General features: G+C 42.3%; 1 protein-coding gene across 6 annotated transcripts in view; it reads right to left on the bottom strand.

The window, feature by feature from the left end:
• TENM1 (teneurin transmembrane protein 1) overlaps nt 1-4,484 on the bottom strand; it is a 1,319,573-nt gene extending 1,315,089 nt beyond the window's left edge. For 3 of the 6 annotated variants that reach the window (XM_069747173.1, XM_069747175.1, XM_069747177.1), the window contains exon 1: nt 4,029-4,484. The gene's annotated coding sequence lies outside the window, so the exon portion shown is untranslated. The remainder of the gene's footprint in view (nt 1-4,028) is intronic. The other 3 variants (XM_069747174.1, XM_069747176.1, XM_069747178.1) reach the window with 1 other exon arrangement.
• Between the last annotated feature and the right edge of the window lie 13,479 nt (nt 4,485-17,963).

Raw genomic sequence — 17,963 nt, 5'->3', positions numbered from 1 at the left:
ACGGCTCCTCTATTTCAGAGTTGTATTCGCGGCTGTTGAAATTGATAACATTAATAACACAATAATCTCAATATTCCGACAAGCAAACGATACAACATAAGAGATGCCAGATCCTGTCAGTGGTGAACTCCATTCATGACAAAACTGAAGTTAAAGGGAAACATAAGGAGATGGTTGCACGTTGCTGACCCAATAACTACATCCAAAATGTACAGTATGCAACCAGTGCAAGAAAGAAGCAAATTGCAAGAAAAATGTCTTCTTTGTAGATTAACCCCTTTTTATTAACTGCAAAATTAATTAAACTAGTTTTGACTAAGCAGAGCTCCCATATTACTAGTATTAGTTAGAGAGAAAGGTTACAATTACTTTTAATAGTTCCAGAAACTAATGCGATCTTCAAAGGTTGCAAAATAGTTAAAAACAGCTATAACAGTCTTACAATTGATTATGTATATATATATATATAGAGAGAGAGAGAGAGGTAGATAGATAGACAGATAAATAATATGTATATATTGCAAATATTGATACATATACATTTCTATAAATATCTGTATAACTATATAGTTATATAAATATGCATCTATCTATCTATCTATCTATCTATCTATCTATCTATCTATCTATCTATCAGATCTCTCTATCTGTCTATATATTCATCTATGTATCTATCTATCCATCTGCCTATATACCTATATATCTATTAATCTATCTATCTAACTATCTATCATTCTCATATCGATCTATCATATATTGCTAAAGATAGATAAATGATAGATGATAAATAGATAGATAGATAGATAGATAGATAGATAGATAGATAGATAGATAGATAGATAGATAGATATGGGATAGATAGAGAGATAGAGAGATAGATAGAGAGATAGATAGATAGATAGATAGATAATAGATAGATAGATAGATATGAGATAGATAATAGATAGATAGATAGATAGATAGATAGATAGATAGATAGATAGATAGATAGATGGATAGATAGACAGATATGAGATAGATAGATAGATACGATAGATAGATAGATAGATAGATAGATAGATAGATAGATAGATAGATAGATAGATAGATAGATAGATATGAGATAGATAGATAGATAGATAGATATGAGATAGATAGATAGATAGATAGATAGATAGATATGAGATAGATAGATAGATAGATAGATATGAGATAGATAGATAGATAGATACGATAGATAGATATGAGATAGATAGATAGATAGATAGATAGATAGATAGATAGATAGATAGATATGAGATAGATAGATAGATAGATACGATAGATAGATAGATAGATAGATAGATAGATAGATAGATAGATAGATATGAGATAGATAGATAGATAGATAGATAGATAGATATGAGATAGATAGATAGATAGATAGATAGATAGATAGATAGATAGATAGATAGATAGATAGATATGAGATAGATAGATAGATAGATAGATATGAGATAGATAGATAGATAGATAGATAGATAGATAGATAGATATGAGATAGATAGATAGATAGATAGATAGATAGATAGATAGATAGATATGAGATAGATAGATAGATAGATAGATAGATAGATAGATAGATAGATAGATAGATATGAGATAGATAGATAGATAGATAGATATGAGATAGATAGATAGATAGATAGATAGATAGATAGATATGAGATAGATAGATAGATAGATAGATAGATAGATAGATAGATAGATATGAGATAGATATAGATAGATAGATAGATAGATAGATAGATAGATAGATAGATAGATAGATAGATAGATAGATATGAGATAGATATAGATAGATAGATAAATAGATAGATAGATAGCTGATTGATAGATAGAAACATTTTTAACATTTTACATAAAATTGAGGACTTTTCTTGGAGTCTAATAAATCATCTGGCGGTTTGTATTAAGTGACACATAAGCCCCATTATATGTGATACAGGCATCTGCTAAAAGCTTAACCATAAGAGAGAAATAAATAATTTGCAAACATGACATGTAAACTGCTATAATAATAACTATATGGATTGCATGCCTTAAGTATACTGTACTCAGTGTATTGACTTGCCAAGGAATGAACAGACTCCTTAACCACATAAGAAAAAACAATGCATTTCTTGCAGACAAACCCCGACCACAAAGAAGACTATACTTAAATAATCATTGGATTGAATGCGATCTTCCAGTGGTATCAGTGAGGAAGTGCACAGCACATTATTTACTGTAATTCCTTTTAGAAAAGGCTCATTAGCCTCAGTGAGCTCTTGGTGCCTATGTACCAAATGCAGACAGCGCTTCCTTTCACTTTCTGACTAAACACTGGGTGTAATCTGCTATTAACTATTGAGGGGAAGAGCAGCTTTTGTGGGTGAGTCACATTTTAGGGAGTTGGTGGCGTCATCTTACAGATGCCATGGATGACAATTAGCAGAGGCACAGAGAAATGTGTAGATTTAAGTAAACTAGTGGGTTTTATGAGCTGGCCAATGATGGTAAATTACTGCCTACCAGGCACTGGTGGGTTAAAAACGAATTATTGTGACATCTGGTCTATAAGGAAAGCTGGCTGTCAGCTGCTTCACTTGTGCCCACCTTTATCAGATGCATTATCAATATCTCTTTTATGGCATAGAAGCTGGCATTTTGATTGGCTGTGATCTGAAGGTTATGAAGCTTTCTAGGATTACTCACCTTTCATCATTACAATGTCTGTCCAAAGCCTTCACTGCCTGAGAGTGCCAGAGTTTGGGTTACATTTAACTCTTGCACTCCTGAAGAATGGTATAAAAAATCAACGAAAAGCTCTTAGAATTGAATCTATTTATCAGCAATTGATATTATTGATATAGGGGGATAAAGAAGGTAGATTGTGGGGTTAGGAATGGCAGGTTGAAAATCATATACATTTTCTGTAACACACACAAAACACACATACACACAATCACACACTAATCTACTTATCAGCCATTGATTTTATTGATATTATGGGGGATAAAGAAGGTAGATTGTGGGTGGGGAATGGCAGGTTGAAAACTATATACAGTAAATTTTCTGTCAAACACACACAAACACATACATACATATATATATACATTCTGTAACTCACACACATGTTCTGTAACACACACACACATACGGTCTGTAACACACACACATTCTGTAACACACACACACACGTTCTGTAACACACACACATTCTGTAACAAACACAAACATACACATACACACATGCACACACACACATTCTGTAACACACACACACATACGGTCTGTAACACACACACATTCTGTAACACGCACAGACACGTTCTGTAACACACACACATTCTGTATCACACACACATTCTGTAACACACACACACAAACACACACATACACACACACATTCTGTAACACACACACATCCTGTAAAACACACACACACATTCTGTAACACACAAATGTTCTGTAACACACACAAACACACACATACACACATGCACACACACATTCTGTAACAAACACACACATACACACATGCACACACACACACATTCTATAACACACACAAATTCTGTAACACACACACATTCTGTAACACACACATTCTGTAACACACACAAACATTCTGTAACACACACACAAACACACACATATACACATGCACACACACACATTCTGTAACACACACACACGTTCTGTAACACACACACACGTTCTGTAACACACACACATACACACACACACACACACACGCTGACTTCTTCTCAGAATGCCGTTTCTCAGCCGTTTCTGACCGTTTAGAGTGCGCTGTCCACTTGTTAGAGTGCTGAAATCACCCGGTCACCCGGAGCGGCGCCTCCAGCACACACCGGCAGGAGCAGAGCATTCTTATAAAGTGCTGCTCTCATCTTTCCATGCCCCCTCACGTGTATATAGATAAGTATCTACAATCACATACAAAACACAAACCCTCCATTCCCTCTTCTGTAAAGGAGCACATCAGTGTGAGATTTGGCACCTACCTATTGGGTGGTGACTCTGAGCAGCCTCGCTCCCCCAGGCTGCTTTCCTTTGCCCTGTGCAGGTCTTGCCATAGCCTAACACTGGTGCCCTTGCCTGACCGCTTATTTGCCAACCAGGCAGGGGATAAATCCACCTTGAATGAGCATCAGTCAGCCACAGGGAAGAGATGGAGGCAGGATGTTGGTGTCAGGGACAGTTCTATGGGTCAGTGAGTGATAATCTCCTGTACGAACCAAGGCTCCTTTATCATCATCTTAGGGATCCAGTGCTACAACAAGCAGGCGTTCACCATCCAGGGTGCAGAGACAGCTCCAGAGGACTGTACCACTGTATCAAGGGGTGGGATTGTCCATGGGCTGAGCAGATCTCTAGGCTGCATCCATCAGTTGTGTGTGGAGCTGGCAGTGCTCTGTGCAGACAGCATCCTCCAGCCCTTCTGCTGCTGATGCTGGTCTGGGAGACAGGAGGAGGAGGAGGTGCAGACAAACGATCACAACTGCAACTATGGACTGAGCTAGGAGGAGAGAGGCTGCTGCTGACTGCACCTCTCCATGTCAGGGCACAAGCTTATGTCCTCCATCCTTAGCTGGAGAGCCTGGGTCTTGGAAGTGGACATCTGAAAGACAGAAAGGGGTTAAACAAGCTTACATATAAAACAGGATGTTGTCTCTTTAACAAAAAGTCTTCTCTAACAAAAAATGGGATTTCACTCTATTATTTTATCTGCTTTTCTGTTTGCAAGAAGAAGCATTCAATTAAGTTGTTGTTAATGAAAAACATTATCCTATTGTTTATAAGCAAAATAATAAGGATAATAATATATCTCAGCAAACATAAACATAGTAGAAAATGGATAAATAAGATTCATTTATCAAATGTATCTGCCCAATGTTAGTGCGCAGCACACGGCTTTGTCTCTAGGAATAAATTATCGTTACTGATTATTACTCTATTATGCAAAATACGTCCTATTAAATCGAAGGGATTGGAATTTGTATAGTTCTATAAAGATCTGAGAGCGATAACTGTTTGTAAATACAGATAAAGGAAGCAATGTTTTAATAGTGCGGAGGTAAAACAATATGCCGTTCATAGAGCTGCAGATTAAAGGATGACCGTGTATTTTCTGACTATAGGGGTCTCTTCAGTTGGCGGTCTGTGAAGAGCATGTGTGTCTATGCTTCGTAAGATGCAGGATAACCTTTCCACATGCATAAAGTGTATTGTTCTGTGAGCTCTCATATCACTGAAGTCTTTGCACGTATCCAGAAAAAAATGTTATTTTTTTTTAAGTTCCTTGACAATCGTTTATTATCGTTTAAGATATAACATTTAAAAAGAATAATGTTGAAAGGCTCACTATTTTCCCTCCATTGGGCACTTTGACAGCAGTCTAAATCTTCCCAGTGACAGCTTCTCCTTGAAGAGATTGTCTCATGACAACCATGACAACCATTTATGGGAAGCACACAAGGACTGGCACCTATCATCTGTGACCTGCATAGACAGTGCCTCAAAAGGTTCTGACTGGAGCCCAATCCTCAGTGACAGGACATCTGCTAGCTCTCTCCATTCACTACTCTGAAAGTTTTGAATATAGCCAGGGATCTAGAGATAGTCGTAGATCCCAGAGGCGGGGTCTATTTATATTCTGCCACAAACAGCTGTTGTAAGCCAACTGCTTTAACCCTGCTGTTCTGTTCGGTCTGGGGAGACCTATTTTGAACTTTGGTATTTTTTGGGGTGTTCAAGATGCGGTTCTGAAACTTGTGGTTGATTGACTTAAATGAGGATGGGTCGGTTGGCCACGGGTTTCAGAGCCGCATCTTGAATATTTTAAAGAATATTGAAGTTCAAAGTCGGTCATTTTTGACCAACAGAACAGCAGGGTTAAAGGGGGGGGGCAAAAAAAAGCAAAAAAAGGTGCTATTCTGACCGCATACATTGAGTAGTATTCAACGGAAACTTGATAGCAGCTTGCTAGTATCGTGGTGTACAGGTGCTCCACCCGAAGAAAACAAGTCCTTGGTGCAAGCTTCAGGAAGGGGAAAGGGTGAGTTCAGGACCCGTTGAAGCACTAGTGCAGCGTGAATCGCCCGTCGTCCTAAACGAATACCATCCCTGGCTCCATGTTCTATCAAGTGCTGTAAGAATAAAAGTTTACACAAGATACACACGTTGGTCAGAGTGCCACCCATTCCTCTTCCTGAAGCTTGCTTTAAGGGGGTTTCCCACTTTTTGAAACATAGACTCCAAATGATTTCTATAATGTAAAATAACAAAGATGGGCAACACTCACCCTCTCCAGGTCCAACAAGAGCTCTCTGCCACCTCTCCAGTCTCTGTGTTTTGACCACAGAAGTAACAATACCTTGGCAGCACATATCACCGCTGCAGCCAATCACTGCGCTTATTTGCTCATGCCATCTACATCCTCGGAGCAGATGAGCTGTGAGATTTTTTTCCCTTTTTTTGACCCATATTTTCCTATCTCCTTTTTTTTCTCTCGCCAGTGTCCTTTTGTCAAGATTCCTGTTGTCCTTCTGCAGTTTGACCAGGAGTGGCGGCTATTGTTCACTTTGATAATTGTACTGTATTTCCACTCCTTACCACTGGAGGCTGCTGTTCTGCCATTTCCCTTTACTAAGATGGCAGATTCTGAACCTGTGGAATCCATCTTTTTTTCCCTTTTGGGCCTACTTAAAGCCACCTGAATCTCTCACTCATGTCTTGGGTATTGTATCCAGCAGTTAAACTAGTTCCATTCTCTTTCTCCGGAATTCCTGAGCCTAGACGGTTCTCACTTATCTCCAGTTTGCTTCCTACAGCTGCTTTTGCTATCTCCGAATACTTCTACTATTGCTTACTGTTACTTGCCAAGGCTCCTCCGGCCTCTGGATTCCAGCACTACTACACCAATATCGTAACATGATACTCAAGTCTTCATCATGGAATCCGCTGATGGAGGCAAGCCCCCTTATTAAGACTCAAGAAGGTTAACTTAATGATCTGAAGGCCTTTATAGCACCCATGAGCCAGTTGTTTGATGACCCTAATCATTGTGCAACAGCTCCAGCTCAGCTACACTGATGGCTCTACATCAGGGTAAGCATTCTATAGTGGACTACTCCACATAATTTTCATGGTGAGCAATTGATACCAAATGGAATAATGCTGCAAAATTATATTTTTTCAAGAAAGCACTCTCCAGCACACTCAAAGATGAAATAGCCCGGGCTTATCCTCCCACAAATTTATATGACTTCATTCACCATTTTATTCGCATATACACCTGTTAATCTGAGAAATAAAAACGTGGAAATGCAGCACAATTATCAAGGTGAACAATAGCAGCCACTAGTGGTAAACTGCAGAAGGACAACAGGAATCCTGACACCTTTTTTCTTTCTGTTCACAACTATTCCTAGCTCCCTTTTCCACTATACACCCATCTTTCTCTGCCTCCATTTTCCCTTTCTACCCATGTCTCTCTAGCTCCCTTTTCCTTACCTTCATCCATTTTTCCCTATTCCCTTTTTCACTTTCTCCATTCACCTTTCTTTTGCTCACAATTTCATTTCCCCCACCCATCTTTATCTAAATCACTTTTGTCTCCTTCTCTGTTCATCTTTCTGTAGTACCTTTTTCCCTTCTCTACACCCATTTTCCCTTTACCCAACTCTAGATGATTTTTTCCCCTAGCTCGCTCCTATTTGGCTCTTTCATTTCTCTAATCTTCTATTCATGCCCACACCTTACATTTTGCCCTATTTCCTATCACCTTGTGCAGTTCTACCCCTTACTGTCACGTCATGCTTTTGTTCATAACTCCTTCCCATTGAACCAATACCCATTTTACCCATGCCAACATGGTAATGCTCCTGTCTGAAATTGACAGTGTCATTTAACAGGTTACCAGCCGCAGATGAGCTCTGCTCCACCCATGGCTATTAGAGGCGGATTCTAGCTGGGTGTCACAGCCATTATCTGCTAGGTATGATGCAAGCTCAGTCCGCCCCATAGAACTGCTGCTGAATTGTGCCATACACGTATGTTAGATGAAAGGAACAGGAAAGGGGCATCATTAGTTTACCATTGAAAACTACAAGAATTTAAGCGCAGAGTCTCTTGCTGTGAAAATTATGCAAAATGCCTTACCCAGACTAAGCCTGTAAGAAATCATCTTTTTGACCGTGAATCATCAATTCTGAAGTAAATCGCTTTGAAAAGTTGCACAAACATTTTATGACTTTTTGGACAACTGCCTCAAAATCGAAGGAGTTGGGTGGCAGAGTGGTATAACTGGGGAACATCATGTCTAATTCATAACGAGCAATGGTATATATCACACCATAAGTCTTACTCCAGTCACTTAATGGAATAAGATTTGTGGCCAAGGGCATGCCACTTTACTGATGTGATTGACTCATTTAGAGGCACCTCTTTAGTGAGTCAGAAGTCTCTTAATCCAAGATGCCCCCTCATCAAGATAGGCGTGAACAATGCTGGTCCAAATGTTTCATGTCCTTTTCTATGGTTAACAAATGAAATAGTCAATGTACAGGGTGGGCCATTTATATGGATACACCTGGGTGGGCCATGTATATGGATACACCTAAATAAAATGGGAATGGTTGGTGATATCAACTTCCTGCTTATGGCACATTAGTATGTGGAAGGGGGGAAAACTTTTCAAGATGGGTGGTGAACATGGCGGCCATTTTGAAGTCAGCCATTTTTTAATGCAACTTTATAAATGGTCCACCCATGTGTATCCATATAAATGGCCCACCCTGTAGCTGCAAGTAAAGCAAGATATTTAAACACTGTAAAAACATAAAACTGACCAATGCTCATCTGTGTTTTGGATGAAATGTTTATAAGTTTTTGGTCAAAGTGACTTTTTGCCATCAATGTTTCATCAGTTTTTCCTTTATGTTTTAAAAAAATCTAACGTTTTTTCCAGCTTTTATTATGAAACTATTAGTGAAAACCAGACAGCAGTAAAGTGCAACCAAAATGCCAATAGGGTGCTGTCTGTGTTTTTCATAGACTTGAGCGGTTGAGTTTGATCTGTGACTGATAATAAACGGACATGTCTAACATGGATGTAATAGGCCTCTTAATTAGACCTTGAAGAAGAACCTATTTTTTTGGTTTCTTGGAATGAAATAGGAAATGCTGTCCAATCCAAATAGAAGTCTGCACCCTGCATGGTTAAATAAATGCCATGACATACAAGTGTATGGGCTGACAGCAGCTCTCCACAGTAATCAATGTCAGGAAAGGACTAGAGGAGATGATTAAATTCTTGCCATAGGATCTGGCAGAGGTGGAAAAGGTGATTTCAGGGAATCTTCATTTCAAACATCTCTGTTTTATTCAGCTCTTCCTCATATTTCGCATGCTTCAAATTCTCTGGGTATTTTTATTTTGTTTCCACTGACTGCATAGAGTTGAAAAACAGAAAAAAACATCCATAGGGTTTAGAAGGGGTTGTCAGGGTTCCGAATTGTACATTTTGCTCTAGATTTTCATGCTTTCTGCAGTTCATGACATATAAACAGCAATATTGTTGTGTTGTGTTCCGAAGAAGCATTGATACATGTGTATTGGCAAGTACCCTAAGTATACTTTGTATTACTTTGTGTGATTTCTGTGCTGGTGTAATGGAAGATCATTGTACACAAACATTTAGAAAACTACCATGTAGTAAACCAAAATAACCTGGACAGTACAATATCACTACGCATAACCTCAACTCAATGCTCCACAAGAGAAATATTAATTTCTACTCCATGATTAAAAGTCTAATTATAAATGAATACTTTACATAATGGCTTTAATATCCATATGTATAGTTAAGCTAATTCAACAAAAAATGAGCTGTATTATAGCTGCAATTAATATCCTGATCAGTTTTGATCAAATGGACTACAGGTACTAGCATTGTAAGTCTTTATAATGCGGTTAGTTCAGGTGATAAGAAATTTGTAGTCTTGAAACATCTTTGCGAAATTGTCCTAAATCAATAAATAGTAATTAAAAAATAAGAGTTTGGGGTTTTTGAGGAGTATTTCCAGAACTTCTGCAAAACTTCTGCTCCAAAAAAATTAGTGTGAACACACACTAGCTTACAAAGTGAGCCGCTAAAAACACATCTGTAAACCACAGAAGCTTATCCAATTTTAATTGTGTCATTATCCACTGCCATATTGTGCAGTTCTGCATTAAATCCTTGTTAAACATTTTGTAGCAATTGTAAGATCGCAGTAGCATCGTACGCAGTGAAGAGGCAGTGAGCCACAAAGCTCAAGAAAAAAAGGCTCTTTAATTTGTTTCCTCACATCATTAGAGTCCAATTCACATAAATGCATATAACTTCAGTGTATATTATCATTATTCAGTTTACACCAGTTCATAGCAAAACAAATCATATGGCTTTAGATTTGCGGTCCCTAAACAGGCCAGACTTCACTTGTCCAGTTTCACTGGGTGACCACACGCCATATTACAGTCTCCATACGTCTCCATACACACAGCCTCATATTTTGCAGACACTACACATGCCAGCCCTCCTCTGACTAGTTCTCGTGGGTGTCCTGCATCGCTGTATCGCAGTCTCTTTACTCCCACAGTCATACACAGTCCAGGATATCCTCCGGATAGCTGCCGGGCACCATATCCACCTGTTTGCACAGGAATTGTCCACATCCAACTCCTTCGGGCACAGGACATCCACCTCCGGGCACAGGACTGTCCACATCCGAGACCAGTACCTTGGACTTCTTGCATCACTGCATTCGCTGCGGGTACCAGGCTATTCAGCTGCCCTGGGTGCTGGCTCTGCTGGCCTTTGCCTCTATGCACTTAGCCAGCGCTCTGCGGGCCTCTGCTCAGCAAATCAGCACACACCAGACTGACACTGATGTGCACCTCACACACCTGACACCTGACACACCCATACCTCTTACTGCATTGCTTTTAACACACACAAACCTGTGTCCTTCAGCCACATGGAAAACCAGGATCGGAAATCCGTGACTCCCATGCACACCTATGGACTTCGTCCGTCTGCATGCACATTCTGGGGAGCACAATGTCATGATATGTACTTTTGCCCTGTCCTGTATTTGAATAATATGCCATTTGATGTATGTAACTGTTCTCTGGTTTCTATTAGCTGTAATTTATGTATTTTCTTGTGCTGGGAGTTCACCTGTAACAATATGTCTCCTTCCCCCAATACTTGCAGCCCTAGGCTATAATGTGATTAAGCTTTGTCAACACCACTAGTGAAGAATAGCCATTCTTCCTCACAGCAGGTGGCTAGTCAAATATACATACTAGATAGACTAAGTGGAGCTGACCAGTCTAGAATTTTCTAGTGGACCCAACCATTGAATAGAAGGTGTGACCCCTACCCCCTTCATGGGCGGATCCCAGGAGCACAGACAAGAGACCCATGTGTGATCTAACCAGTTGTGTGTTGGATACTGGAAGAGAAGGAACCAAAGCTGTCTGAGGAAGCAATCGGTATGCGTGTGATTGTGAGGGATCTGTTGGACTCGTGGAAGCACTATTGTTTCGTTTATCGGGTGCGGGATTACTGGAAAGCACCTCCAGATCTGTTTCTTTACTTGGACTTATTGTGGACTTCTCGTCGACTTGAAGGACATTATGGATATTTGATGTTGTATGCTCCCTGCTTTAACATATCTCGTTGGATCGTCCCTCGGCCTGTTGTCCCTTCTTGCTTTGCCGTACACCCCATCACAAACTGGTTGGCAGCACTGGGATCAGAGCAGAAGGAATGGAGGACAAAGGCCCATCAACATCGGGAACCAGCACCGCAGAGTACAAGAACCGGACTTTGGGGAGCCTACAATCAAAGGCCCTTGAAGTAGGAGTCCGTTTTAAAGGACTCTCCAAGGAGCAGCTAATTGAGGCTTTGGAAGGTGTTTGCCTGCAAGATGACACTGAGGAAGGATCCTCACAGCAAATGGAGGAAAGACGGCTGCCGGAGGTAAATACCCAAAAAAGTCAGTGGGTTGTGTGGTACGAGGAGGAGATGGCATTGCTGGGAGAAGAGGCCACCATAGAAGATAAGAGGGAGGCCATTCACAGAGCTCAGGAGATGGCATTGCTGGAGAGGCAGAACACTTTGGGAGCAGCTAGAAGCTCCAGACAGACTGTAACCTCAGCACCCACCATGAGGGAACTCCCCAGAGTGTCCCGCAAAGCCTTTAAGCCCTTTAATGAGGCTGCAGGCGACATTGAGGGCTTCTTCCAGGACTTTGTGCATCAATGTCGATTAATGGAAGTCCCGGAAATGGAGCGAGTCCGACATCTTGTGGGGCTCTTAGAGGGTGGAGCTGCTGAAGCCTATAGAGCTATGGACCCTCGGGGGAACTGTGAGTATGCAGAGATTAAACAGACTATTCTAGAACATTATGCTGTGACGCCAGACACTTACAGGACTCAGTTCCGTACTTTAGCCTGTGATGGGGAAGTGTCTTTTAAGATATATGCTCATAGACTCAAACAAATATGTCATCGCTGGCTGGACGCAGAGGAGGCCTTAACCTGGAACACCTTTCTCCAGGTTATCCTAAAAGAACAATTCTTTGCCCAGTGCCCCATTGAGATCAGGTAGTGGGTGCGTGAGAGGAGACCAGCGACAGTGGAAGAAGCTGCATCTCTCGCTAATGAGGCTCTCACCATCAAGCCTCAGTGGAGGGTTCTGTTGGAGGATGGAGAGAGGCCTACCAGCTCCACAACACCGGTGGCCCTCAGTTCTTCTGTCCCCATTGTTCCCCATTCCTCTAAGCCACCACCTCATGCTGATACCCATGTAAATGTGCCTCCAGTTGCTTCTACTGCATTTTCTGGAATACGACGAGGAGAGGAAGTAGCAGAGCGCAGGTGTTATGGTTGTGGGCATCCGGGGCATCTGCAGGCCTCATGCCCAGCCAGCCCATGGAGGAGTCATCCTCAAACCCCAACAGCACCTTCAGGTGGGGGCCGGCCTCCAGGTTCCCTTACCCCTCACCCAAAAGGACGCCTTGGATGGAGTGAGACCCAGGACAGATGCTATCGATGTGGGCAGCCGGGGCCTCTGCAAGCCTCCTGCCCAGCTGTTCAAATGAGGATTGATCCTGTACCCAGTCGTATTATTAATTATGTACAGCCAAGTGCCATGGAGGACGATGTGTCACCAATACGTGAGGACTGGCCTAGTGCCTCACCCACCCAGTTTATTGTGTGCGACCCACAGCTATGACGACTTCTGCTCATCGAGGTAAGCACTTGCAGGAGGTCGTGCTGGATGGACAGAGACTTACATTGGATTTTGTGACTCAGGGGCTTTCCTCACACTGGCTGATTCCCGAGTGGTTCGGCCTGAGGCAATTCATAGAGGACCTGGGATTGTCATTAAATTGGCTGGTGGACAATGGAGGACTATTCCCACAGCCACTGTGGATCTGAACTTTGGTTTTGGGGTCAGCCGATGTGTGGTTGGGGTAATGGGTGGTCTGCCTGCAGATGTTCTCCTGGGCAATGATGTGGAAGAGCTACGATGCCAATTCGTGCCTGCATGAAGCCACATGTAAGTTACGCTCTGCCTGTGTGTACTTAACCAGTGACCTGTAGAGGTCCCTAGTAGGTACACAAATTGGGAGGGGAAGGGATTGTCATGATATGTACTTTTGCCCTGTCCTGTATTTGAATAATATGCCATTTGATGTATGTAACTGTTCTCTGGTTTCTATTAGCTGTAATTTATGTATTTTCTTGTGCTGGGAGTTCCCCTGTAACAATATGTCTCCTTCCCTCAATACTTGCAGCCCTAAGCTATAATGTGATTAAGCTTTGTCAACACCACTAGTGAAGAATAGCCATTCTTCCTCACAGCAGGTGACTAGTCAAATGTACATACTAGATAGACTAAGCGGAGCCAACCAGTCTAGAATCTTCTGGTGGACCCAACCATTGAATAGAAGGTGTGACCCCCTACCCCCTTCATGGGCGGATCCCAGGAGCATAGACAAGAGACCCATGTGTGATCTAGCCAGTTGTGTGTTGGATACTGGAAGAGAAGGAACCAAAGCTGTCTGAGGAAGCAATCGGTATCCGTGTGATTGTGGTGGATCTGTTGGACTCATGGAAGGACTATTGTTTTGTTTATCGGGTGCAGGATTACTGGAAAGCACCTCCAGATCTGTTTCTTTACTTGGACTTATTGTGGACTTCTCGTCGACTTGAAGGACATTATGGATATTTGATGTTGTATGCTCCCTGCTTTAATAAATCTCGTTGGATCGTCCCTCTGCCTGTTGTCCCTTCTTGCCCTGCCGTACACCCCGTCGCACACAAACAGCGCCCCCTAGCTGTAACAGAGGCCACAGCCTCACATAATGTACCATTAGAGTTCTCATTGGTGGAGGTGTCTTGTAAGCAGAATTTGCACCACATCAATGGTACATACTTTTGATATGCCATAAATGGCACATGGGGGAATTGTCAGGCTCCATCAAGGCGTAACAAAAGAAAACTTATGAAAAACTTAAGCATGTTAGGACACACAGTATAGATACATTTACATACTGTATGTGTCAAAAACTGTTTACATAGATAACGAACTAGATTAGGGACTGATCATCATGTAACATGAGAAGGGGGAGGAGAAAATACGCGACTAGAAAGTCCCATAGAATGTAAGAATTATATCAACTTTATTAAATAATCAATAAGACAGGCATGTGGAAACGTGGACAAATAGCAAATTACTAAAATTGCACTAAATAATGCATCGGACACACAGAGCCAAGGGAGCAGGTATATCCCACAAAACAGTTGTATTGTTTGATAAACCATGTACTAGAAGTCAAAGTAAATGGGGAAATCCTACAGTGTATTACCAGGTACAGAGTACAGGGATATATGTACAGACTGCACTGGCCACATGGTAATGGCTAAAACTATGTAAGTGATGTCAAAGGAGTAACTGTACCTGGAAGGGAACACAAGCATGTGCTCACAGGGTCTGTGCATCTGCCCCAATGCGCGATTTGGATGATAGCCTTGATCAGGGAGCATGAGGAATAGTGAGTAGAGAGGGGTTCAAATGTGGACGCATCGGAAATGGTAGTATTATGGGCCGGATGTGACACATTCGTCACCATAACAGCCGCGATGTTGGCTGGCATCCGCGTCATGGAGCAGGTGACATAAGGACCATGAGGGAGAATATGTGACCCAACGACAGCCACCACATGAAGACAAAGAAGGCCATCGGGTATGGTGGGGCAGGGTGCATAAGCGTGCTGCCCATGGCAATACCAAGGCTGTGTTAGAAACGTATGTGCAAAAGGGCCATCCATCAAGGAGACAGACGACGCATGGTGAGATGGATAGGAAGGGGAGCACGGCCACAAGCGAAAGATTAGAAGGCAATCCCCTGAAACTTTCCCTGCACAACCCGGAGCACGTTGACCTCCCTGGACAGTTTCACCCCATGCGGCAATTGCGTTCCTATCCCTGTCTTGACCTAAGCATGGCCCTGGCTATTGTGTGGGGTAGCAGGAATACAAGTCCTGCTCTATAAAACAGACACAAAGGGAAACATAGAAGGGTAAAACAAAACAGCAATCACTAGTGTTGAGCAATACCTTCCGATATTCGGAACTATCAGTATCGGATTGGATCGGACGATATTAAAAAAAATATCGGATATCGCCGATACCGATACCCGATACCAATGCAAGTCAATGGGACAAAAATATCGGAATTAAAATAAACCCTTTCTTTCCTTGTAGGTTAATTCTACATGAAGGAAAACAACTAAGAATAATTTAGGATGTATTGGGGGAGGTGAAGGAGACATTAAAGGCATAGCGGTTTAGCCCAATCAAATGGAATAGCAGGAATTACTTTTTTTTAAGACGTTCGGAGTTACAAAGATATGTTAAGATTTTTTATATTTTGTCAGATATTTGTTTCACTACTACTACTACTACTGCCTCTGTACAAATCCCTAGTTAGACCGCACATGGAGTACTGTGTCCAGGTTTGGGCACCGGTGCTCAGGAAGGATATAATGGAACTAGAGAGAGTACAAAGGAGGGCAACAAAATTAATAAAGGGGATGGGAGAACTACAATACCCAGATAGATTAGCGAAATTAGGATTATTTAGTCTAGAAAAAAGACGACTGAGGGGCGATCTAATAACCATGTATAAGTATATAAGGGGACAATACAAATATCTCGCTGAGGATCTGTTTATACCAAGGAAGGTGACGGGCACAAGGGGGCATTCTTTGCGTCTGGAGGAGAGAAGGTTTTTCCACCAACATAGAAGAGGATTCTTTACTGTTAGGGCAGTGAGAATCTGGAATTGCTTGCCTGAGGAGGTGGTGATGGCGAACTCAGTCGAGGGGTTCAAGAGAGGCCTGGATGTCTTCCTGGAGCAGAACAATATTGTATCATACAATTAGGTTCTGTAGAAGGACGTAGATCTGGGGATTTATTATGATGGAATATAGGCTGAACTGGATGGACAAATGTCTTTTTTCGGCCTTATTAACTATGTTACTATGTTACTATGTTACTTCCATGATCTTCACCTTCTTTTTTACTTCTCCCACACTTTCTTCTTCATCATCCTCTCCAGGGTCTTCGTCGTATCCGGGGTCGTCGTCTTCTTCAAGGTGGTCTTCAGGGTCGTTGTCTCAAGGGTCGACATCTCTGGGGTCGTTGCCTCCGGGGTCGTCGTCTTCTTCAGGGTGGTCTTCAGGGTCATCTTCAGAGTCTTAAACTTGGAAATGTAGCAGAAGGTACAAGAAGGCTGAGGAACGGCCAAGAACCAGCTGACGGTACTGGAACCCGGATGGCTACCCGAAGGTACAAGAGCCAATGGAACTACTGAGGACCAGCTGACGGTACTGGAACCCGGTTACTAAGCAGGAGGTACCCGTGCCAGAAAACACTACCAAGGGCCACCAGACGTTGGTGGAACTCGGATACCCAGGAGGCACTTAAGCCAAAGGCTGTGCCTGGAACCAGCTGACGGTACTGGAACCAGGGGGACCTATTCAAGATTGTCTTCCAAAGAACCAGCTAATGGTGCTGAAACTTAGATAGGCAGCAGAAGGTCCACAGGAAAAAAAAATTGCTAGGCCGCGAGCCGGCGGTAGTTACCGAAAACCATAGAGTTGGCTAACCCGACCGCAACCCGACAGGACAATGTATTGGAGGCAAAGTGACCTTGACACTACTCAGAAACAGCTGACATGCTGGAACCAGGCTGGGCAGTAGGGAGTACCCATGTCAAAGACACTTCTGAGCAGCAACTGGCAGTGTTGGAGCCCAGGGATTACAGGAAAAACAGAGTGTAGGCCGAGGCCTAATTGGAGCAAGTTGGAAGGGAACCTGTAACCCCCAGGCGTTTGTAACTAAAAGAGCCACATTGTGCAGCTCTAATGTTGCACAAGAAAAGGTGGCTCTTTTACTTATGCTTCTTGCACACGCTGAAGTTAACACTTATAGAATGTGCCCCCTGATACCGTGAAACCATCCCAGAGGTGGGATTTTCCTTCATAATGAGACGCAGCACAGCCATCATTCATACCCCCTTGGGGCTGGGCGCCACCTCCTCTGCGTTGTTTGAATTTGTCCCGGTGCCTGCGCTGTTATGTTATCCCTTGGGCATGCGCAGTTAGCACTGCCCATCTTCTGACATAATTTGTTGTCAGGCTGACTGCACCTGTGCGGCTGAGTTGCCTGAGATCCCGCCCCGCAGTGTCTTCTGATTTATTCACACTGCGGGGCTGGGATTCATGGGCATGTGCAGTGCATATCATCACCTCTCAGTCATCTCCTTCCGCCTTCTTCAGACTGTGCGGTGTCATCTGATCCCTAAGTGCATGCCAC

The sequence above is a fragment of the Ranitomeya imitator genome, chromosome 2 (genome assembly GCF_032444005.1).
Source record: "Ranitomeya imitator isolate aRanImi1 chromosome 2, aRanImi1.pri, whole genome shotgun sequence".
In the NCBI taxonomy this organism is placed as follows: domain Eukaryota; kingdom Metazoa; phylum Chordata; class Amphibia; order Anura; family Dendrobatidae; genus Ranitomeya; species Ranitomeya imitator.
Note: the sequence above shows the minus strand (reverse complement) of the source record. Positions and strands in the feature narration are given on the sequence as shown.